This window comes from Podarcis melisellensis (genome assembly GCF_964234715.1).
Source record: "Podarcis melisellensis genome assembly, chromosome: 17".
NCBI classification, from domain to species: Eukaryota; Metazoa; Chordata; class Lepidosauria; order Squamata; family Lacertidae; genus Podarcis; species Podarcis melisellensis.
In genome coordinates this window covers 70,935-95,122 of record NC_138534.1, presented here as the reverse complement: position 1 = coordinate 95,122, position 24,188 = coordinate 70,935, and positions in this window count along the sequence as shown.

Genomic DNA, 24,188 nt, shown 5'->3' with positions numbered 1-24,188 from the left:
CGGACCCGCCCAGAGAAGGGCCCAGACAGGGGGGGTCGCCAAGGAGGGGGCACATCAACGAGGTCACAGAGATTTTAGACTCGAGATGGGGGGAAGAAGGAGTAGAATATCTCCTAGCCAGAGAGGGTACCCCGGCCACTGCGAACAGCTGGGTTCCGGACTATGCTTTGGAGGAGCCTCTGCTCAAAGAGGAGTTTCATGCCCTCTTCCCACACAGGCCCATGCCAGCCGAGTATTTCGACGACTGGCTCTTCACAACCACTCTTTCGGCCAGCACATTCCAGGGGTTCGACTCGGACGAAGAACAGGCCCCAGTCCCGAGCTCCCGGGTGGGTTCGCCACCGGGGTCTGCCTCAGACAGCTCTTATTGGTGGGACGATCGACCAGAGGAGCAGTGGCGCAGGAAGTGGCTGAGTGGTCCTTGGCTGGGATCACCCGAAGAGGGGGAGGGGGGCGAGACGGACATGGACGTGTTGGGGGAAGACGTGGGGTTCGAGCACGGGGACAGAGAGATGGAAGCAGAGGAGAGAGATGTCGACGAGTACATGGGGGACGAACTGTATCCTGCACGCACCCCAACTACGACGGAGCACCCAGTACCCACACCGGAAGGAGGGGAGGGGGGAAGGGGGGGCTTCGAGGGGGGGATGGATGTCAGGGGTTCAGGAGCAGAGGGACAGGGAAGGGAGGAATTAGAGACCGAGGGAGAGGAATCCGAGGAAGAAGTCAGCGATGATAGCCGTCCGAGGTCTCTAAGTCTCTCCAGCGAATCAGAGGATTCACAGAAAGGGGCTCCCGTGATCAGAGCAAGGGGGTTGCCAAGGGGAACACCCCAGGAGGGAGGGGCCAGAGAGGGCTCAGAGAGCAGCAGCTGGAAATCGGGACCAGCTTCCCCACCGGAGAGCAGTAGGGGGGAGGAGCCCCAGGCATCGGGAGCAGGCAGCTCTCCGTCAGCGGAAGGACAGGAGTCAGGGTTAGCCACGCCTGCATCAGAGAGCGAGGAAATGGTCAAAAGGAAGGTCAGGGGCAGCGCGCGCGCGCCAAGTTCAAATGTACAAGAGGGTGGCGCCATAAGCAGCCCGGAGAGGGAGCCGGGTCCCAAAGCCCGCCGAAGAGAGGGGGAGGAGTCCGAGGGGTCCGCATCCGAAGCGTCCAGGAAGGAAGGCACCCAGGGGGGTAGTAGGACCCAGAGGCGGAAGGAGAAACGCAGAAGGTGGAGTAAAGCTAGAGTGTTGAACTGGTGTACAGGGGGCGGAGACTCAGATGAGGCTTCGCTGGTCTAGGGTCTAGACGTAGAGATGCACGCTAGGGTTTGAAAATGGGAACTAAACTTCAATAAAGACTTTGTACAGTTCCGCTGGCTAGCGTTGGTCTTCTGTGAGCTGGGACCTGGAGGCAGTCTCTGACAGTATGTAATGAGACCAAAATGACAAAAGACCGTCTTTTCCCATCCATGTGCGTAGAAAGAAGACGAATAAGCATCGAGTAGGCTTATTTCAATTCGCACGGTGTTTTTTGGGTGTGCACCAGAATCAACCCCAACCAAAGCAAAACAGGTTATTTTGGGTTCCATCTACTTAAAAAGAAGATGATAACGCTCTGATTGGGCTTTTTTCAAATTGGTGTTTTTGGGGTTAGAATGCACATCCACCCAAAATCGCAGTGAAATGTTTGCTATCACCCCAAATCAAGCATAGGTGTTTTGGTTCCATCTCAATCGAAAGAGGGCGAATAAGCTTGGATTCTTTTTTTTCGGTGTTCATTCACCCACAAATTGCAAAGCGAAGTGTCGTAAGCCTAAAGAATCAAAACAGGTTATTTTGGGTTCCATCTACTTAAAAAGAAATGATAACGCTCTGATTGGGCTTATTTCAAATTGGTGTTTTGGGGGTTAGAATGCACATTCACTCAAAAATAGAGTGAAATGTTTGCTATCACCCCAAATCAAGCATAGGTGTTTTGGTTCCATCTCAATAGAAAGAGGGAGAATAAGCTTGGATTGTTCTTTCGGTGTTCATTCACCCACAAATAGCAAAGCCTAAACAAAGGAAAACAGGTTGTTTTGGGTTCCATCTACCAAGAAAGAAGAATCTTGGATCTCACTTATTTCAAAGTCGTGTTCTTTGGTGTTAATACACATTTACCCAGAATTAGCAAAATTATGTAATGAGACCAAAATGACAAAAGACCGTCTTTTCCCATCCATGTGCATAGAAAGAAGACGAATAAGCATCGAGTAGGCTTATTTCAATTCGCACGGTGTTTTTTGGGTGTGCACCAGAATCAACCCCAACCAAAGCAAAACAGGTTATTTTGGGTTCCATCTACTTAAAAAGAAGATGATAACGCTCTGATTGGGCTTATTTCAAATTGGTGTTTTGGGGGTTAGAATGCACATTCACTCAAAAATGACAGAATGAAATGTTTGTTAGGAGCCAAAATCAAGCATAGGTTCCATCTCAATCGAAAGAGGACGAATAAGCTTGGGGGTTTTTTTCGGTGTTCATTCACCCACAAATTGCAAAGCGAAGTGTCGTAAGCCTAAAGAATCAAAACAGGTTATTTTGGGTTCCATCTACATCAAAAGAAGTTGGTAACGCTCTGATTGGGCTTTTTTCAAATTGGTGTTTTTGGGGTTAGAATGCACATCCACCCAAAAATAGAGTGAAATGTTTGCTATCACCCCAAATCAAGCATAGGTGTTTTGGTTCCATCTCTATAGAAAGAGGGAGAATAAGCTTGGATTGTTCTTTCGGTGTTCATTCACCCACAAATAGCAAAGCCTAAACAAAGGAAAACAGGTTGTTTTGGGTTCCATCTACCAAGAAAGAAGAATCTTGGATCTCACTTATTTCAAAGTCGTGTTCTTTGGTGTTAATACACATTTACCCAGAATTAGCAAAATTATGTAATGAGACCAAAATGACAAAAGACCGTCTTTTCCCATCCATGTGCGTAGAAAGAAGACGAATAAGCATCGAGTAGGCTTATTTCAATTCGCACGGTGTTTTTTGGGTGTGCACCAGAATCAACCCCAACCAAAGCAAAACAGGTTATTTTGGGTTCCATCTACTTAAAAAGAAGATGATAACGCTCTGATTGGGCTTTTTTCAAATTGGTGTTTTTGGGGTTAGAATGCACATCCACCCAAAATCGCAGTGAAATGTTTGCTATCACCCCAAATCAAGCATAGGTGTTTTGGTACCATCTCAATCGAAAGAGGGAGAATAAGCTTGGATTCTTTTTTTTCGGTGTTCATTCACCCACAAATTGCAAAGCGAAGTGTCATAAGCCTAAAGAAAGCAAAACAGGTTATTTTGGGTTCCATCTACTTAAAAAGAAGATGATAACGCTCTGATTGGGCTTATTTCAAATTGGTGTTTTGGGGGTTAGAATGCACATTCACTCAAAAATGACAGAATGAAATGTTTGTTAGGAGCCAAAATCAAGCATAGGTTCCATCTCAATCGAAAGAGGACGAATAAGCTTGGGGGTTTTTTTCGGTGTTCATTCACCCACAAATTGCAAAGCGAAGTGTCATAAGCCTAAAGAAAGCAAAACAGGTTATTTTGGGTTCCATCTACTTAAAAAGAAGATGATAACGCTCTGATTGGGCGTATTTCAAATTGGTGTTTTGGGGGTTAGAATGCACATTCACTCAAAATGACAGAATGAAATGTTTGTTAGGAGCCAAAATCAAGCATAGGTTCCATATCAATCAAAAGAGGACGAATAAGCTTGGGGGGTTTTTTCGATGTTCATTCACCCACAAATTGCAAAGCGAAGTGTCGTAAGCCTAAAGAATCAAAACAGGTTATTTTGGGTTCCATCTACTTAAAAAGAAATGATAACGCTCTGATTGGGCTTATTTCAAATTGGTGTTTTGGGGGTTAGAATGCACATCCACCCAAAAATCGCAGAGTGAAATGTTTGCTATCACCCCAAATCAAGCATAGGTCTCTTGGTTCCATCTCAGTAGAAAGAGGGCGAATAAGCTTGGATTGTTCTTTCGGTGTTCATTCACCCACAAATAGCAAAGCCTAAACAAAGGAAAACAGGTTGTTTTGGGTTCCATCTACCAAGAAAGAAGAATCTTGGATCTCACTTATTTCAAAGTCGTGTTCTTTGGTGTTAATACACATTTACCCAGAATTAGCAAAGTATGTAATGAGACCAAAATGACAAAAGACCGTCTTTTCCCATCCATGTGCGTAGAAAGAAGACGAATAAGCATCGAGTAGGCTTATTTCAATTCGCATGGTGTTTTTTGGGTGTGCACCAGAATCAACCCCAACCAAAGCAAAAAGGTTTTTTGGGTTCCATCTACATAATTGTTTGATTCCAGCCCAAATCAACCATAGGTGTTTTGGTTCCATCTCAATCGAAAGAGGACGAATAAGCTTGGATTTTTTTTTCCGGTGTTCATTCACCCACAAATTGCAAAGCGAAGTGTCATAAGCCTAAAGAAAGCAAAACAGGTTATTTTGGGTTCCATCTACTTAAAAAGAAGATGATAACGCTCTGATTGGGCTTATTTCAAATTGGTGTTTTGGGGGTTAGAATGCACATTCACTCAAAAATGACAGAATGAAATGTTTGTTAGGAGCCAAAATCAAGCATAGGTTCCATCTCAATCGAAAGAGGACGAATAAGCTTGGGGGGGTTTTTTCGGTGTTCATTCACCCACAAATTGCAAAGCGAAGTGTCGTAAGCCTAAAGAATCAAAACAGGTTATTTTGGGTTCCATCTACTTAAAAAGAAGATGATAACGCTCTGATTGGGCTTATTTCAAATTGGTGTTTTGGGGGTTAGAATGCACATTCACTCAAAAATGACAGAATGAAATGTTTGTTAGGAGCCAAAATCAAGCATAGGTTCCATCTCAATCGAAAGAGGACGAATAAGCTTGGGGGTTTTTTTCGGTGTTCATTCACCCACAAATTGCAAAGCGAAGTGTCGTAAGCCTAAAGAATCAAAACAGGTTATTTTGGGTTCCATCTACATCAAAAGAAGTTGGTAACGCTCTGATTGGGCTTTTTTCAAATTGGTGTTTTTGGGGTTAGAATGCACATCCACCCAAAAATAGAGTGAAATGTTTGCTATCACCCCAAATCAAGCATAGGTGTTTTGGTTCCATCTCAATAGAAAGAGGGAGAATAAGCTTGGATTGTTCTTTCGGTGTTCATTCACCCACAAATAGCAAAGCCTAAACAAAGGAAAACAGGTTGTTTTGGGTTCCATCTACCAATAAAGAAGAATCTTGGATCTCACTTATTTCAAAGTCGTGTTCTTTGGTGTTAATACACATTTACCCAGAATTAGCAAAATTATGTAATGAGACCAAAATGACAAAAGACCGTCTTTTCCCATCCAAGTGCGTAGAAAGAAGACGAATAAGCATCGAGTAGGCTTATTTCAATTCGCACGGTGTTTTTTGGGTGTGCACCAGAATCAACCCCAACCAAAGCAAAACAGGTTATTTTGGGTTCCATCTACTTAAAAAGAAGATGATAACGCTCTGATTGGGCTTTTTTCAAATTGGTGTTTTTGGGGTTAGAATGCACATCCACCCAAAATCGCAGTGAAATGTTTGCTATCACCCCAAATCAAGCATAGGTGTTTTGGTTCCATCTCAATCGAAAGAGGGCGAATAAGCTTGGATTCTTTTTTTTCGGTGTTCATTCACCCACAAATTGCAAAGCGAAGTGTCGTAAGCCTAAAGAATCAAAACAGGTTATTTTGGGTTCCATCTACTTAAAAAGAAATGATAACGCTCTGATTGGGCTTATTTCAAATTGGTGTTTTGGGGGTTAGAATGCACATTCACTCAAAAATAGAGTGAAATGTTTGCTATCACCCCAAATCAAGCATAGGTGTTTTGGTTCCATCTCAATAGAAAGAGGGAGAATAAGCTTGGATTGTTCTTTCGGTGTTCATTCACCCACAAATAGCAAAGCCTAAACAAAGGAAAACAGGTTGTTTTGGGTTCCATCTACCAAGAAAGAAGAATCTTGGATCTCACTTATTTCAAAGTCGTGTTCTTTGGTGTTAATACACATTTACCCAGAATTAGCAAAATTATGTAATGAGACCAAAATGACAAAAGACCGTCTTTTCCCATCCATGTGCGTAGAAAGAAGACGAATAAGCATCGAGTAGGCTTATTTCAATTCGCACGGTGTTTTTTGGGTGTGCACCAGAATCAACCCCAACCAAAGCAAAACAGGTTATTTTGGGTTCCATCTACTTAAAAAGAAGATGATAACGCTCTGATTGGGCTTTTTTCAAATTGGTGTTTTTGGGGTTAGAATGCACATCCACCCAAAAATCGCAGAGTGAAATGTTTGCTATCACCCCAAATCAAGCATAGGTGTTTTGGTTCCATCTCAATCAAAAGAGGGCGTGTTCTTTGGTGTTAATACACATTTACCCAGAATTAGCAAAAGTATGTAATGAGACCAAAATGACAAAAGACCGTCTTTTCCCATCCATGTGCGTAGAAAGAAGACGAATAAGCATCGAGTAGGCTTATTTCAATTCGCATGGTGTTTTTTGGGTGTGCACCAGAATCAACCCCAACCAAAGCAAAAAGGTTTTTTGGGTTCCATCTACATAATTGTTTGATTCCAGCCCAAATCAACCATAGGTGTTTTGGTTCCATCTCAATCGAAAGAGGACGAATAAGCTTGGATTGTTCTTTCGGTGTTCATTCACCCACAAATTGCAAAGCGAAGTGTCATAAGCCTAAAGAAAGCAAAACAGGTTATTTTGGGTTCCATCTACTTAAAAAGAAGATGATAACGCTCTGATTGGGCGTATTTCAAATTGGTGTTTTGGGGGTTAGAATGCACATTCACTCAAAAATGACAGAATGAAATGTTTGTTAGGAGCCAAAATCAAGCATAGGTTCCATCTCAATCGAAAGAGGGAGAATAAGCTTGGATTGTTCTTTCGGTGTTCATTCACCCACAAATAGCAAAGCCTAAACAAAGGAAAACAGGTTGTTTTGGGTTCCATCTACCAAGAAAGAAGAATCTTGGATCTCACTTATTTCAAAGTCGTGTTCTTTGGTGTTAATACACATTTACCCAGAATTAGCAAAATTATGTAATGAGACCAAAATGACAAAAGACCGTCTTTTCCCATCCATGTGCATAGAAAGAAGACGAATAAGCATCGAGTAGGCTTATTTCAATTCGCACGGTGTTTTTTGGGTGTGCACCAGAATCAACCCCAACCAAAGCAAAACAGGTTATTTTGGGTTCCATCTACTTAAAAAGAAGATGATAACGCTCTGATTGGGCTTATTTCAAATTGGTGTTTTGGGGGTTAGAATGCACATTCACTCAAAAATGACAGAATGAAATGTTTGTTAGGAGCCAAAATCAAGCATAGGTTCCATCTCAATCGAAAGAGGACGAATAAGCTTGGGGGTTTTTTTCGGTGTTCATTCACCCACAAATTGCAAAGCGAAGTGTCGTAAGCCTAAAGAATCAAAACAGGTTATTTTGGGTTCCATCTACATCAAAAGAAGTTGGTAACGCTCTGATTGGGCTTTTTTCAAATTGGTGTTTTTGGGGTTAGAATGCACATCCACCCAAAAATAGAGTGAAATGTTTGCTATCACCCCAAATCAAGCATAGGTGTTTTGGTTCCATCTCTATAGAAAGAGGGAGAATAAGCTTGGATTGTTCTTTCGGTGTTCATTCACCCACAAATAGCAAAGCCTAAACAAAGGAAAACAGGTTGTTTTGGGTTCCATCTACCAAGAAAGAAGAATCTTGGATCTCACTTATTTCAAAGTCGTGTTCTTTGGTGTTAATACACATTTACCCAGAATTAGCAAAATTATGTAATGAGACCAAAATGACAAAAGACCGTCTTTTCCCATCCATGTGTGTAGAAAGAAGACGAATAAGCATCGAGTAGGCTTATTTCAATTCGCACGGTGTTTTTTGGGTGTGCACCAGAATCAACCCCAACCAAAGCAAAACAGGTTATTTTGGGTTCCATCTACTTAAAAAGAAGATGATAACGCTCTGATTGGGCTTTTTTCAAATTGGTGTTTTTGGGGTTAGAATGCACATCCACCCAAAATCGCAGTGAAATGTTTGCTATCACCCCAAATCAAGCATAGGTGTTTTGGTACCATCTCAATCGAAAGAGGGAGAATAAGCTTGGATTCTTTTTTTTCGGTGTTCATTCACCCACAAATTGCAAAGCGAAGTGTCATAAGCCTAAAGAAAGCAAAACAGGTTATTTTGGGTTCCATCTACTTAAAAAGAAGATGATAACGCTCTGATTGGGCTTATTTCAAATTGGTGTTTTGGGGGTTAGAATGCACATTCACTCAAAAATGACAGAATGAAATTTTTGTTAGGAGCCAAAATCAAGCATAGGTTCCATCTCAATCGAAAGAGGACGAATAAGCTTGGGGGTTTTTTTCGGTGTTCATTCACCCACAAATTGCAAAGCGAAGTGTCATAAGCCTAAAGAAAGCAAAACAGGTTATTTTGGGTTCCATCTACTTAAAAAGAAGATGATAACGCTCTGATTGGGCGTATTTCAAATTGGTGTTTTGGGGGTTAGAATGCACATTCACTCAAAATGACAGAATGAAATGTTTGTTAGGAGCCAAAATCAAGCATAGGTTCCATATCAATCAAAAGAGGACGAATAAGCTTGGGGGGTTTTTTCGATGTTCATTCACCCACAAATTGCAAAGCGAAGTGTCGTAAGCCTAAAGAATCAAAACAGGTTATTTTGGGTTCCATCTACATCAAAAGAAGTTGGTAACGCTCTGATTGGGCTTTTTTCAAATTGGTGTTTTTGGGGTTAGAATGCACATCCACCCAAAAATCGCAGAGTGAAATGTTTGCTATCACCCCAAATCAAGCATAGGTCTCTTGGTTCCATCTCAGTAGAAAGAGGGCGAATAAGCTTGGATTGTTCTTTCGGTGTTCATTCACCCACAAATAGCAAAGCCTAAACAAAGGAAAACAGGTTGTTTTGGGTTCCATCTACCAAGAAAGAAGAATCTTGGATCTCACTTATTTCAAAGTCGTGTTCTTTGGTGTTAATACACATTTACCCAGAATTAGCAAAGTATGTAATGAGACCAAAATGACAAAAGACCGTCTTTTCCCATCCATGTGCGTAGAAAGAAGACGAATAAGCATCGAGTAGGCTTATTTCAATTCGCATGGTGTTTTTTGGGTGTGCACCAGAATCAACCCCAACCAAAGCAAAAAGGTTTTTTGGGTTCCATCTACATAATTGTTTGATTCCAGCCCAAATCAACCATAGGTGTTTTGGTTCCATCTCAATCGAAAGAGGACGAATAAGCTTGGATTTTTTTTTCCGGTGTTCATTCACCCACAAATTGCAAAGCGAAGTGTCATAAGCCTAAAGAAAGCAAAACAGGTTATTTTGGGTTCCATCTACTTAAAAAGAAGATGATAACGCTCTGATTGGGCTTATTTCAAATTGGTGTTTTGGGGGTTAGAATGCACATTCACTCAAAAATGACAGAATGAAATGTTTGTTAGGAGCCAAAATCAAGCATAGGTTCCATCTCAATCGAAAGAGGACGAATAAGCTTGGGGGGGTTTTTTCGGTGTTCATTCACCCACAAATTGCAAAGCGAAGTGTCGTAAGCCTAAAGAATCAAAACAGGTTATTTTGGGTTCCATCTACTTAAAAAGAAGATGATAACGCTCTGATTGGGCTTATTTCAAATTGGTGTTTTGGGGGTTAGAATGCACATTCACTCAAAAATGACAGAATGAAATGTTTGTTAGGAGCCAAAATCAAGCATAGGTTCCATCTCAATCGAAAGAGGACGAATAAGCTTGGGGGTTTTTTTCGGTGTTCATTCACCCACAAATTGCAAAGCGAAGTGTCGTAAGCCTAAAGAATCAAAACAGGTTATTTTGGGTTCCATCTACATCAAAAGAAGTTGGTAACGCTCTGATTGGGCTTTTTTCAAATTGGTGTTTTTGGGGTTAGAATGCACATCCACCCAAAAATAGAGTGAAATGTTTGCTATCACCCCAAATCAAGCATAGGTGTTTTGGTTCCATCTCAATAGAAAGAGGGAGAATAAGCTTGGATTGTTCTTTCGGTGTTCATTCACCCACAAATAGCAAAGCCTAAACAAAGGAAAACAGGTTGTTTTGGGTTCCATCTACCAATAAAGAAGAATCTTGGATCTCACTTATTTCAAAGTCGTGTTCTTTGGTGTTAATACACATTTACCCAGAATTAGCAAAATTATGTAATGAGACCAAAATGACAAAAGACCGTCTTTTCCCATCCAAGTGCGTAGAAAGAAGACGAATAAGCATCGAGTAGGCTTATTTCAATTCGCACGGTGTTTTTTGGGTGTGCACCAGAATCAACCCCAACCAAAGCAAAACAGGTTATTTTGGGTTCCATCTACTTAAAAAGAAGATGATAACGCTCTGATTGGGCTTTTTTCAAATTGGTGTTTTTGGGGTTAGAATGCACATCCACCCAAAATCGCAGTGAAATGTTTGCTATCACCCCAAATCAAGCATAGGTGTTTTGGTTCCATCTCAATCGAAAGAGGGCGAATAAGCTTGGATTCTTTTTTTTCGGTGTTCATTCACCCACAAATTGCAAAGCGAAGTGTCGTAAGCCTAAAGAATCAAAACAGGTTATTTTGGGTTCCATCTACTTAAAAAGAAATGATAACGCTCTGATTGGGCTTATTTCAAATTGGTGTTTTGGGGGTTAGAATGCACATTCACTCAAAAATAGAGTGAAATGTTTGCTATCACCCCAAATCAAGCATAGGTGTTTTGGTTCCATCTCAATAGAAAGAGGGAGAATAAGCTTGGATTGTTCTTTCGGTGTTCATTCACCCACAAATAGCAAAGCCTAAACAAAGGAAAACAGGTTGTTTTGGGTTCCATCTACCAAGAAAGAAGAATCTTGGATCTCACTTATTTCAAAGTCGTGTTCTTTGGTGTTAATACACATTTACCCAGAATTAGCAAAATTATGTAATGAGACCAAAATGACAAAAGACCGTCTTTTCCCATCCATGTGCGTAGAAAGAAGACGAATAAGCATCGAGTAGGCTTATTTCAATTCGCACGGTGTTTTTTGGGTGTGCACCAGAATCAACCCCAACCAAAGCAAAACAGGTTATTTTGGGTTCCATCTACTTAAAAAGAAGATGATAACGCTCTGATTGGGCTTTTTTCAAATTGGTGTTTTTGGGGTTAGAATGCACATCCACCCAAAAATCGCAGAGTGAAATGTTTGCTATCACCCCAAATCAAGCATAGGTGTTTTGGTTCCATCTCAATCAAAAGAGGGCGTGTTCTTTGGTGTTAATACACATTTACCCAGAATTAGCAAAAGTATGTAATGAGACCAAAATGACAAAAGACCGTCTTTTCCCATCCATGTGCGTAGAAAGAAGACGAATAAGCATCGAGTAGGCTTATTTCAATTCGCATGGTGTTTTTTGGGTGTGCACCAGAATCAACCCCAACCAAAGCAAAAAGGTTTTTTGGGTTCCATCTACATAATTGTTTGATTCCAGCCCAAATCAACCATAGGTGTTTTGGTTCCATCTCAATCGAAAGAGGACGAATAAGCTTGGATTGTTCTTTCGGTGTTCATTCACCCACAAATTGCAAAGCGAAGTGTCATAAGCCTAAAGAAAGCAAAACAGGTTATTTTGGGTTCCATCTACTTAAAAAGAAGATGATAACGCTCTGATTGGGCGTATTTCAAATTGGTGTTTTGGGGGTTAGAATGCACATTCACTCAAAAATGACAGAATGAAATGTTTGTTAGGAGCCAAAATCAAGCATAGGTTCCATCTCAATCGAAAGAGGACGAATAAGCTTGGGGGGTTTTTTCGATGTTCATTCACCCACAAATTGCAAAGCGAAGTGTCGTAAGCCTAAAGAATCAAAACAGGTTATTTTGGGTTCCATCTACTTAAAAAGAAGATGATAACGCTCTGATTGGGCTTATTTCAAATTGGTGTTTTGGGGGTTAGAATGCACATTCACTCAAAAATGACAGAATGAAATGTTTGTTAGGAGCCAAAATCAAGCATAGGTTCCATCTCAATCGAAAGAGGACGAATAAGCTTGGGGGTTTTTTTCGGTGTTCATTCACCCACAAATTGCAAAGCGAAGTGTCGTAAGCCTAAAGAATCAAAACAGGTTATTTTGGGTTCCATCTACATCAAAAGAAGTTGGTATCGCTCTGATTGGGCTTTTTTCAAATTGGTATTTTTGGGGTTAGAATGCACATCCACCCAAAAATAGAGTGAAATGTTTGCTATCACCCCAAATCAAGCATAGGTGTTTTGGTTCCATCTCAATCAAAAGAGGGCGTGTTCTTTGGTGTTAATACACATTTACCCAGAATTAGCAAAAGTATGTAATGAGACCAAATTGACAAAAGACCGTCTTTTCCCATCCATGTGCGTAGAAAGAAGACGAATAAGCATCGAGTAGGCTTATTTCAATTCGCATGGTGTTTTTTGGGTGTGCACCAGAATCAACCCCAACCAAAGCAAAAAGGTTTTTTGGGTTCCATCTACATAATTGTTTGATTCCAGCCCAAATCAACCATAGGTGTTTTGGTTCCATCTCAATCGAAAGAGGACGAATAAGCTTGGATTGTTCTTTCGGTGTTCATTCACCCACAAATTGCAAAGCGAAGTGTCATAAGCCTAAATAAAGCAAAACAGGTTATTGTGGGTTCCATCTACTTAAAAAGAAGATGATAACGCTCTGATTGGGCGTATTTCAAATTGGTGTTTTGGGGGTTAGAATGCACATTCACTCAAAAATGACAGAATGAAATGTTTGTTAGGAGCCAAAATCAAGCATAGGTTCCATCTCAATCGAAAGAGGACGAATAAGCTTGGGGGTTTTTTTCAATGTTCATTCACCCACAAATTGCAAAGCGAAGTGTCGTAAGCCTAAAGAATCAAAACAGGTTATTTTGGGTTCCATCTACATCAAAAGAAGTTGGTAACGCTCTGATTGGGCTTTTTTCAAATTGGTGTTTTTGGGGTTAGAATGCACATCCACCCAAAAATCGCAGAGTGAAATGTTTGCTATCACCCCAAATCAAGCATAGGTGTCTTGGTTCCATCTCAGTAGAAAGAGGGCGAATAAGCTTGGATTGTTCTTTCGGTGTTCATTCACCCACAAATTGCAAAGCGAAGTGTCATAAGCCTAAAGAAAGCAAAACAGGTTATTGTGGGTTCCATCTACTTAAAAAGAAGATGATAACGCTCTGATTGGGCGTATTTCAAATTGGTGTTTTGGGGGTTAGAATGCACATTCACTCAAAAATGACAGAATGAAATGTTTGTTAGGAGCCAAAATCAAGCATAGGTTCCATCTCAATCGAAAGAGGACGAATAAGCTTGGGGGGTTTTTTCGATGTTCATTCACCCACAAATTGCAAAGCGAAGTGTCGTAAGCCTAAAGAATCAAAACAGGTTATTTTGGGTTCCATCTACATCAAAAGAAGTTGGTAACGCTCTGATTGGGCTTTTTTCAAATTGGTGTTTTTGGGGTTAGAATGCACATCCACCCAAAAATCGCAGAGTGAAATGTTTGCTATCACCCCAAATCAAGCATAGGTGTCTTGGTTCCATCTCAGTAGAAAGAGGGCGAATAAGCTTGGATTGTTCTTTCGGTGTTCATTCACCCACAAATAGCAAAGCCTAAACAAAGGAAAACAGGTTGTTTTGGGTTCCATCTACCAAGAAAGAAGAATCTTGGATCTCACTTATTTCAAAGTCGTGTTCTTTGGTGTTAATACACATTTACCCAGAATTAGCAAAAGTATGTAATGAGACCAAATTGACAAAAGACCGTCTTTTCCCATCCATGTGCGTAGAAAGAAGACGAATAAGCATCGAGTAGGCTTATTTCAATTCGCATGGTGTTTTTTGGGTGTGCACCAGAATCAACCCCAACCAAAGCAAAAAGGTTTTTTGGGTTCCATCTACATAATTGTTTGATTCCAGCCCAAATCAACCATAGGTGTTTTGGTTCCATCTCAATCGAAAGAGGACGAATAAGCTTGGATTTTTTTTTCCGGTGTTCATTCACCCACAAATTGCAAAGCGAAGTGTCATAAGCCTAAAGAAAGCAAAACAGGTTATTTTGGGTTCCATCTACTTAAAAAGAAGATGATAACGCTCTGATTGGGCTTATTTCAAATTGGTGTTTTGGGGGTTAGAATGCACATTCACTCAAAAATGACAGAATGAAATGTTTGTTAGGAGCCAAAATCAAGCATAGGTTCCATCTCAATCGAAAGAGGACGAATAAGCTTGGGGGGTTTTTTTCGGTGTTCATTCACCCACAAATTGCAAAGCGAAGTGTCGTAAGCCTAAAGAATCAAAACAGGTTATTTTGGGTTCCATCTACTTAAAAAGAAGATGATAACGCTCTGATTGGGCTTATTTCAAAATGGTGTTTTGGGGGTTAGAATGCACATTCACTCAAAAATGACAGAATGAAATGTTTGTTAGGAGCCAAAATCAAGCATAGGTTCCATCTCAATCGAAAGAGGACGAATAAGCTTGGGGGTTTTTTTCGGTGTTCATTCACCCACAAATTGCAAAGCGAAGTGTCGTAAGCCTAAAGAATCAAAACAGGTTATTTTGGGTTCCATCTACATCAAAAGAAGTTGGTAACGCTCTGATTGGGCTTTTTTCAAATTGGTGTTTTTGGGGTTAGAATGCACATCCACCCAAAAATAGAGTGAAATGTTTGCTATCACCCCAAATCAAGCATAGGTGTTTTGGTTCCATCTCAATAGAAAGAGGGAGAATAAGCTTGGATTGTTCTTTCGGTGTTCATTCACCCACAAATAGCAAAGCCTAAACAAAGGAAAACAGGTTGTTTTGGGTTCCATCTACCAATAAAGAAGAATCTTGGATCTCACTTATTTCAAAGTCGTGTTCTTTGGTGTTAATACACATTTACCCAGAATTAGCAAAATTATGTAATGAGACCAAAATGACAAAAGACCGTCTTTTCCCATCCATGTGCGTAGAAAGAAGACGAATAAGCATCGAGTAGGCTTATTTCAATTCGCACGGTGTTTTTTGGGTGTGCACCAGAATCAACCCCAACCAAAGCAAAACCGGTTATTTTGGGTTCCATCTACTTAAAAAGAAGATGATAACGCTCTGATTGGGCTTTTTTCAAATTGGTGTTTTTGGGGTTAGAATGCACATCCACCGAAAATCGCAGTGAAATGTTTGCTATCACCCCAAATCAAGCATAGGTGTTTTGGTTCCATCTCAATCGAAAGAGGGCGAATAAGCTTGGAATCTTTTTTTTCGGTGTTCATTCACCCACAAATTGCAAAGCGAAGTGTCGTAAGCCTAAAGAATCAAAACAGGTTATTTTGGGTTCCATCTACTTAAAAAGAAATGATAACGCTCTGATTGGGCTTATTTCAAATTGGTGTTTTGGGGGTTAGAATGCACATCCACCCAAAAATCGCAGAGTGAAATGTTTGCTATCACCCCAAATCAAGCATAGGTGTCTTGGTTCCATCTCAGTAGAAAGAGGGCGAATAAGCTTGGATTGTTCTTTCGGTGTTCATTCACCCACAAATAGCAAAGCCTAAACAAAGGAAAACAGGTTGTTTTGGGTTCCATCTACCAAGAAAGAAGAATCTTGGATCTCACTTATTTCAAAGTCGTGTTCTTTGGTGTTAATACACATTTACCCAGAATTAGCAAAAGTATGTAATGAGACCAAATTGACAAAAGACCGTCTTTTCCCATCCATGTGCGTAGAAAGAAGACGAATAAGCATCGAGTAGGCTTATTTCAATTCGCATGGTGTTTTTTGGGTGTGCACCAGAATCAACCCCAACCAAAGCAAAAAGGTTTTTTGGGTTCCATCTACATAATTGTTTGATTCCAGCCCAAATCAACCATAGGTGTTTTGGTTCCATCTCAATCGAAAGAGGACGAATAAGCTTGGATTTTTTTTTCCGGTGTTCATTCACCCACAAATTGCAAAGCGAAGTGTCATAAGCCTAAAGAAAGCAAAACAGGTTATTTTGGGTTCCATCTACTTAAAAAGAAGATGATAACGCTCTGATTGGGCTTATTTCAAATTGGTGTTTTGGGGGTTAGAATGCACATTCACTCAAAAATGACAGAATGAAATGTTTGTTAGGAGCCAAAATCAAGCATAGGTTCCATCTCAATCGAAAGAGGACGAATAAGCTTGGGGGGTTTTTTTCGGTGTTCATTCACCCACAAATTGCAAAGCGAAGTGTCGTAAGCCTAAAGAATCAAAACAGGTTATTTTGGGTTCCATCTACTTAAAAAGAAGATGATAACGCTCTGATTGGGCTTATTTCAAAATGGTGTTTTGGGGGTTAGAATGCACATTCACTCAAAAATGACAGAATGAAATGTTTGTTAGGAGCCAAAATCAAGCATAGGTTCCATCTCAATCGAAAGAGGACGAATAAGCTTGGGGGTTTTTTTCGGTGTTCATTCACCCACAAATTGCAAAGCGAAGTGTCGTAAGCCTAAAGAATCAAAACAGGTTATTTTGGGTTCCATCTACATCAAAAGAAGTTGGTAACGCTCTGATTGGGCTTTTTTCAAATTGGTGTTTTTGGGGTTAGAATGCACATCCACCCAAAAATAGAGTGAAATGTTTGCTATCACCCCAAATCAAGCATAGGTGTTTTGGTTCCATCTCAATAGAAAGAGGGAGAATAAGCTTGGATTGTTCTTTCGGTGTTCATTCACCCACAAATAGCAAAGCCTAAACAAAGGAAAACAGGTTGTTTTGGGTTCCATCTACCAATAAAGAAGAATCTTGGATCTCACTTATTTCAAAGTCGTGTTCTTTGGTGTTAATACACATTTACCCAGAATTAGCAAAATTATGTAATGAGACCAAAATGACAAAAGACCGTCTTTTCCCATCCATGTGCGTAGAAAGAAGACGAATAAGCATCGAGTAGGCTTATTTCAATTCGCACGGTGTTTTTTGGGTGTGCACCAGAATCAACCCCAACCAAAGCAAAACCGGTTATTTTGGGTTCCATCTACTTAAAAAGAAGATGATAACGCTCTGATTGGGCTTTTTTCAAATTGGTGTTTTTGGGGTTAGAATGCACATCCACCGAAAATCGCAGTGAAATGTTTGCTATCACCCCAAATCAAGCATAGGTGTTTTGGTTCCATCTCAATCGAAAGAGGGCGAATAAGCTTGGATTCTTTTTTTTCGGTGTTCATTCACCCACAAATTGCAAAGCGAAGTGTCGTAAGCCTAAAGAATCAAAACAGGTTATTTTGGGTTCCATCTACTTAAAAAGAAATGATAACGCTCTGATTGGGCTTATTTCAAATTGGTGTTTTGGGGGTTAGAATGCACATTCACTCAAAAATAGAGTGAAATGTTTGCTATCACCCCAAATCAAGCATAGGTGTTTTGGTTCCATCTCAATAGAAAGAGGGAGAATAAGCTTGGATTGTTCTTTCGGTGTTCATTCACCCACAAATAGCAAAGCCTAAACAAAGGAAAACAGGTTGTTTTGGGTTCCATCTACCAAGAAAGAAGAATCTTGGATCTCACTTATTTCAAAGTCGTGTTCTTTGGTGTTAATACACATTTACCCAGAATTAGCAAAATTATGTAATGAGACCAAAATGACAAAAGACCGTCTTTTCCCATCCATGTGCGTAGAAAGAAGACGAATAAGCATCGAGTAGGCTTATTTCAATTCGCACGGTGTTTTTTGGGTGTGCACCAGAATCAACCCCAACCAAAGCAAAACCGGTTATTTTGGGTTCCATCTACTTAAAAAGAAGATGATAACGCTCTGATTGGGCTTTTTTCAAATTGGTGTTTTTGGGGTTAGAATGCACATCCACCCAAAATCGCAGTGAAATGTTTGCTATCACCCCAAATCAAGCATAGGTGTTTTGGTTCCATCTCAATCGAAAGAGGGCGAATAAGCTTGGATTCTTTTTTTTCGGTGTTCATTCACCCACAAATTGCAAAGCGAAGTGTCGTAAGCCTAAAGAATCAAAACAGGTTATTTTGGGTTCCATCTACTTAAAAAGAAATGATAACGCTCTGATTGGGCTTATTTCAAATTGGTGTTTTGGGGGTTAGAATGCACATTCACTCAAAAATAGAGTGAAATGTTTGCTATCACCCCAAATCAAGCATAGGTGTTTTGGTTCCATCTCAATAGAAAGAGGGAGAATAAGCTTGGATTGTTCTTTCGGTGTTCATTCACCCACAAATAGCAAAGCCTAAACAAAGGAAAACAGGTTGTTTTGGGTTCCATCTACCAAGAAAGAAGAATCTTGGATCTCACTTATTTCAAAGTCGTGTTCTTTGGTGTTAATACACATTTACCCAGAATTAGCAAAATTATGTAATGAGACCAAAATGACAAAAGACCGTCTTTTCCCATCCATGTGCGTAGAAAGAAGACGAATAAGCATCGAGTAGGCTTATTTCAATTCGCACGGTGTTTTTTGGGTGTGCACCAGAATCAACCCCAACCAAAGCAAAACCGGTTATTTTGGGTTCCATCTACTTAAAAAGAAGATGATAACGCTCTGATTGGGCTTTTTTCAAATTGGTGTTTTTGGGGTTAGAATGCACATCCACCCAAAATCGCAGTGAAATGTTTGCTATCACCCCAAATCAAGCATAGGTGTTTTGGTTCCATCTCAATCGAAAGAGGGCGAATAAGCTTGGATTCTTTTTTTTCGGTGTTCATTCACCCACAAATTGCAAAGCGAAGTGTCGTAAGCCTAAAGAATCAAAACAGGTTATTTTGGGTTCCATCTACTTAAAAAGAAATGATAACGCTCTGATTGGGCTTATTTCAAAATGGTGTTTTGGGGGTTAGAATGCACATTCACTCAAAAATGACAGAATGAAATGTTTGTTAGGAGCCAAAATCAAGCATAGGTTCCATCTCAATCGAAAGAGGACGAATAAGCTTGGGGGTTTTTTTCGGTGTTCATTCACCCACAAATTGCAAAGCGAAGTGTCGTAAGCCTAAAGAATCAAAACAGGTTATTTTGGGTTCCATCTACATCAAAAGAAGTTGGTAACGCTCTGATTGGGCTTTTTTCAAATTGGTGTTTTTGGGGTTAGAATGCACATCCACCCAAAAATAGAGTGAAATGTTTGCTATCACCCCAAATCAAGCATAGGTGTTTTGGTTCCATCTCTATAGAAAGAGGGAGAATAAGCTTGGATTGTTCTTTCGGTGTTCATTCACCCACAAATAGCAAAGCCTAAACAAAGGAAAACAGGTTGTTTTGGGTTCCATCTACCAAGAAAGAAGAATCTTGGATCTCACTTATTTCAAAGTCGTGTTCTTTGGTGTTAATACACATTTACCCAGAATTAGCAAAATTATGTAATGAGACCAAAATGACAAAAGACCGTCTTTTCCCATCCATGTGCGTAGAAAGAAGACGAATAAGCATCGAGTAGGCTTATTTCAATTCGCACGGTGTTTTTTGGGTGTGCACCAGAATCAACCCCAACCAAAGCAAAACAGGTTATTTTGGGTTCCATCTACTTAAAAAGAAGATGATAACGCTCTGATTGGGCTTTTTTCAAATTGGTGTTTTTGGGGTTAGAATGCACATCCACCCAAAATCGCAGTGAAATGTTTGCTATCACCCCAAATCAAGCATAGGTGTTTTGGTACCATCTCAATCGAAAGAGGGAGAATAAGCTTGGATTCTTTTTTTTCGGTGTTCATTCACCCACAAATTGCAAAGCGAAGTGTCATAAGCCTAAAGAAAGCAAAACAGGTTATTTTGGGTTCCATCTACTTAAAAAGAAGATGATAACGCTCTGATTGGGCTTATTTCAAATTGGTGTTTTGGGGGTTAGAATGCACATTCACTCAAAAATGACAGAATGAAATGTTTGTTAGGAGCCAAAATCAAGCATAGGTTCCATCTCAATCGAAAGAGGACGAATAAGCTTGGGGGTTTTTTTCGGTGTTCATTCACCCACAAATTGCAAAGCGAAGTGTCATAAGCCTAAAGAAAGCAAAACAGGTTATTTTGGGTTCCATCTACTTAAAAAGAAGATGATAACGCTCTGATTGGGCGTATTTCAAATTGGTGTTTTGGGGGTTAGAATGCACATTCACTCAAAATGACAGAATGAAATGTTTGTTAGGAGCCAAAATCAAGCATAGGTTCCATATCAATCAAAAGAGGACGAATAAGCTTGGGGGGTTTTTTCGATGTTCATTCACCCACAAATTGCAAAGCGAAGTGTCGTAAGCCTAAAGAATCAAAACAGGTTATTTTGGGTTCCATCTACATCAAAAGAAGTTGGTAACGCTCTGATTGGGCTTTTTTCAAATTGGTGTTTTTGGGGTTAGAATGCACATCCACCCAAAAATCGCAGAGTGAAATGTTTGCTATCACCCCAAATCAAGCATACGTCTCTTGGTTCCATCTCAGTAGAAAGAGGGCGAATAAGCTTGGATTGTTCTTTCGGTGTTCATTCACCCACAAATAGCAAAGCCTAAACAAAGGAAAACAGGTTGTTTTGGGTTCCATCTACCAAGAAAGAAGAATCTTGGATCTCACTTATTTCAAAGTCGTGTTCTTTGGTGTTAATACACATTTACCCAGAATTAGCAAAGTATGTAATGAGACCAAAATGACAAAAGACCGTCTTTTCCCATCCATGTGCGTAGAAAGAAGACGAATAAGCATCGAGTAGGCTTATTTCAATTCGCATGGTGTTTTTTGGGTGTGCACCAGAATCAACCCCAACCAAAGCAAAAAGGTTTTTTGGGTTCCATCTACATAATTGTTTGATTCCAGCCCAAATCAACCATAGGTGTTTTGGTTCCATCTCAATCGAAAGAGGACGAATAAGCTTGGATTTTTTTTTCCGGTGTTCATTCACCCACAAATTGCAAAGCGAAGTGTCATAAGCCTAAAGAAAGCAAAACAGGTTATTTTGGGTTCCATCTACTTAAAAAGAAGATGATAACGCTCTGATTGGGCTTATTTCAAATTGGTGTTTTGGGGGTTAGAATGCACATTCACTCAAAAATGACAGAATGAAATGTTTGTTAGGAGCCAAAATCAAGCATAGGTTCCATCTCAATCGAAAGAGGACGAATAAGCTTGGGGGGGTTTTTTCGGTGTTCATTCACCCACAAATTGCAAAGCGAAGTGTTGTAAGCCTAAAGAATCAAAACAGGTTATTTTGGGTTCCATCTACTTAAAAAGAAGATGATAACGCTCTGATTGGGCTTATTTCAAATTGGTGTTTTGGGGGTTAGAATGCACATTCACTCAAAAATGACAGAATGAAATGTTTGTTAGGAGCCAAAATCAAGCATAGGTTCAATCTCAATCGAAAGAGGACGAATAAGCTTGGGGGTTTTTTTCGGTGTTCATTCACCCACAAATTGCAAAGCGAAGTGTCGTAAGCCTAAAGAATCAAAACAGGTTATTTTGGGTTCCATCTACATCAAAAGAAGTTGGTAACGCTCTGATTGGGCTTTTTTCAAATTGGTGTTTTTGGGGTTAGAATGCACATCCACCCAAAAATAGAGTGAAATGTTTGCTATCACCCCAAATCAAGCATAGGTGTTTTGGTTCCATCTCAATAGAAAGAGGGAGAATAAGCTTGGATTGTTCTTTCGGTGTTCATTCACCCACAAATAGCAAAGCCTAAACAAAGGAAAACAGGTTGTTTTGGGTTCCATCTACCAATAAAGAAGAATCTTGGATCTCACTTATTTCAAAGTCGTGTTCTTTGGTGTTAATACACATTTACCCAGAATTAGCAAAATTATGTAATGAGACCAAAATGACAAAAGACCGTCTTTTCCCATCCAAGTGCGTAGAAAGAAGACGAATAAGCATCGAGTAGGCTTATTTCAATTCGCACGGTGTTTTTTGGGTGTGCACCAGAATCAACCCCAACCAAAGCAAAACAGGTTATTTTGGGTTCCATCTACTTAAAAAGAAGATGATAACGCTCTGATTGGGCGTATTTCAAATTGGTGTTTTTGGGGTTAGAATGCACATCCACCGAAAATCGCAGTGAAATGTTTGCTATCACCCCAAATCAAGCATAGGTGTTTTGGTTCCATCTCAATCGAAAGAGGGCGAATAAGCTTGGATTCTTTTTTTTCGGTGTTCATTCACCCACAAATTGCAAAGCGAAGTGTCGTAAGCCTAAAGAATCAAAACAGGTTATTTTGGGTTCCATCTACTTAAAAAGAAATGATAACGCTCTGATTGGGCTTATTTCAAATTGGTGTTTTGGGGGTTAGAATGCACATTCACTCAAAAATAGAGTGAAATGTTTGCTATCACCCCAAATCAAGCATAGGTGTTTTGGTTCCATCTCAATAGAAAGAGGGAGAATAAGCTTGGATTGTTCTTTCGGTGTTCATTCACCCACAAATAGCAAAGCCTAAACAAAGGAAAACAGGTTGTTTTGGGTTCCATCTACCAAGAAAGAAGAATCTTGGATCTCACTTATTTCAAAGTCGTGTTCTTTGGTGTTAATACACATTTACCCAGAATTAGCAAAATTATGTAATGAGACCAAAATGACAAAAGACCGTCTTTTCCCATCCATGTGCGTAGAAAGAAGACGAATAAGCATCGAGTAGGCTTATTTCAATTCGCACGGTGTTTTTTGGGTGTGCACCAGAATCAACCCCAACCAAAGCAAAACCGGTTATTTTGGGTTCCATCTACTTAAAAAGAAGATGATAACGCTCTGATTGGGCTTTTTTCAAATTGGTGTTTTTGGGGTTAGAATGCACATCCACCCAAAATCGCAGTGAAATGTTTGCTATCACCCCAAATCAAGCATAGGTGTTTTGGTTCCATCTCAATCGAAAGAGGGCGAATAAGCTTGGATTCTTTTTTTTCGGTGTTCATTCACCCACAAATTGCAAAGCGAAGTGTCGTAAGCCTAAAGAATCAAAACAGGTTATTTTGGGTTCCATCTACTTAAAAAGAAATGATAACGCTCTGATTGGGCTTATTTCAAATTGGTGTTTTGGGGGTTAGAATGCACATTCACTCAAAAATAGAGTGAAATGTTTGCTATCACCCCAAATCAAGCATAGGTGTTTTGGTTCCATCTCAATAGAAAGAGGGAGAATAAGCTTGGATTGTTCTTTCGGTGTTCATTCACCCACAAATAGCAAAGCCTAAACAAAGGAAAACAGGTTGTTTTGGGTTCCATCTACCAAGAAAGAAGAATCTTGGATCTCACTTATTTCAAAGTCGTGTTCTTTGGTGTTAATACACATTTACCCAGAATTAGCAAAATTATGTAATGAGACCAAAATGACAAAAGACCGTCTTTTCCCATCCATGTGCGTAGAAAGAAGACGAATAAGCATCGAGTAGGCTTATTTCAATTCGCACGGTGTTTTTTGGGTGTGCACCAGAATCAACCCCAACCAAAGCAAAACCGGTTATTTTGGGTTCCATCTACTTAAAAAGAAGATGATAACGCTCTGATTGGGCTTTTTTCAAATTGGTGTTTTTGGGGTTAGAATGCACATCCACCCAAAATCGCAGTGAAATGTTTGCTATCACCCCAAATCAAGCATAGGTGTTTTGGTTCCATCTCAATCGAAAGAGGGCGAATAAGCTTGGATTCTTTTTTTTCGGTGTTCATTCACCCACAAATTGCAAAGCGAAGTGTCGTAAGCCTAAAGAATCAAAACAGGTTATTTTGGGTTCCATCTACTTAAAAAGAAATGATAACGCTCTGATTGGGCTTATTTCAAAATGGTGTTTTGGGGGTTAGAATGCACATTCACTCAAAAATGACAGAATGAAATGTTTGTTAGGAGCCAAAATCAAGCATAGGTTCCATCTCAATCGAAAGAGGACGAATAAGCTTGGGGGTTTTTTTCGGTGTTCATTCACCCACAAATTGCAAAGCGAAGTGTCGTAAGCCTAAAGAATCAAAACAGGTTATTTTGGGTTCCATCTACATCAAAAGAAGTTGGTAACGCTCTGATTGGGCTTTTTTCAAATTGGTGTTTTTGGGGTTAGAATGCACATCCACCCAAAAATAGAGTGAAATGTTTGCTATCACCCCAAATCAAGCATAGGTGTTTTGGTTCCATCTCTA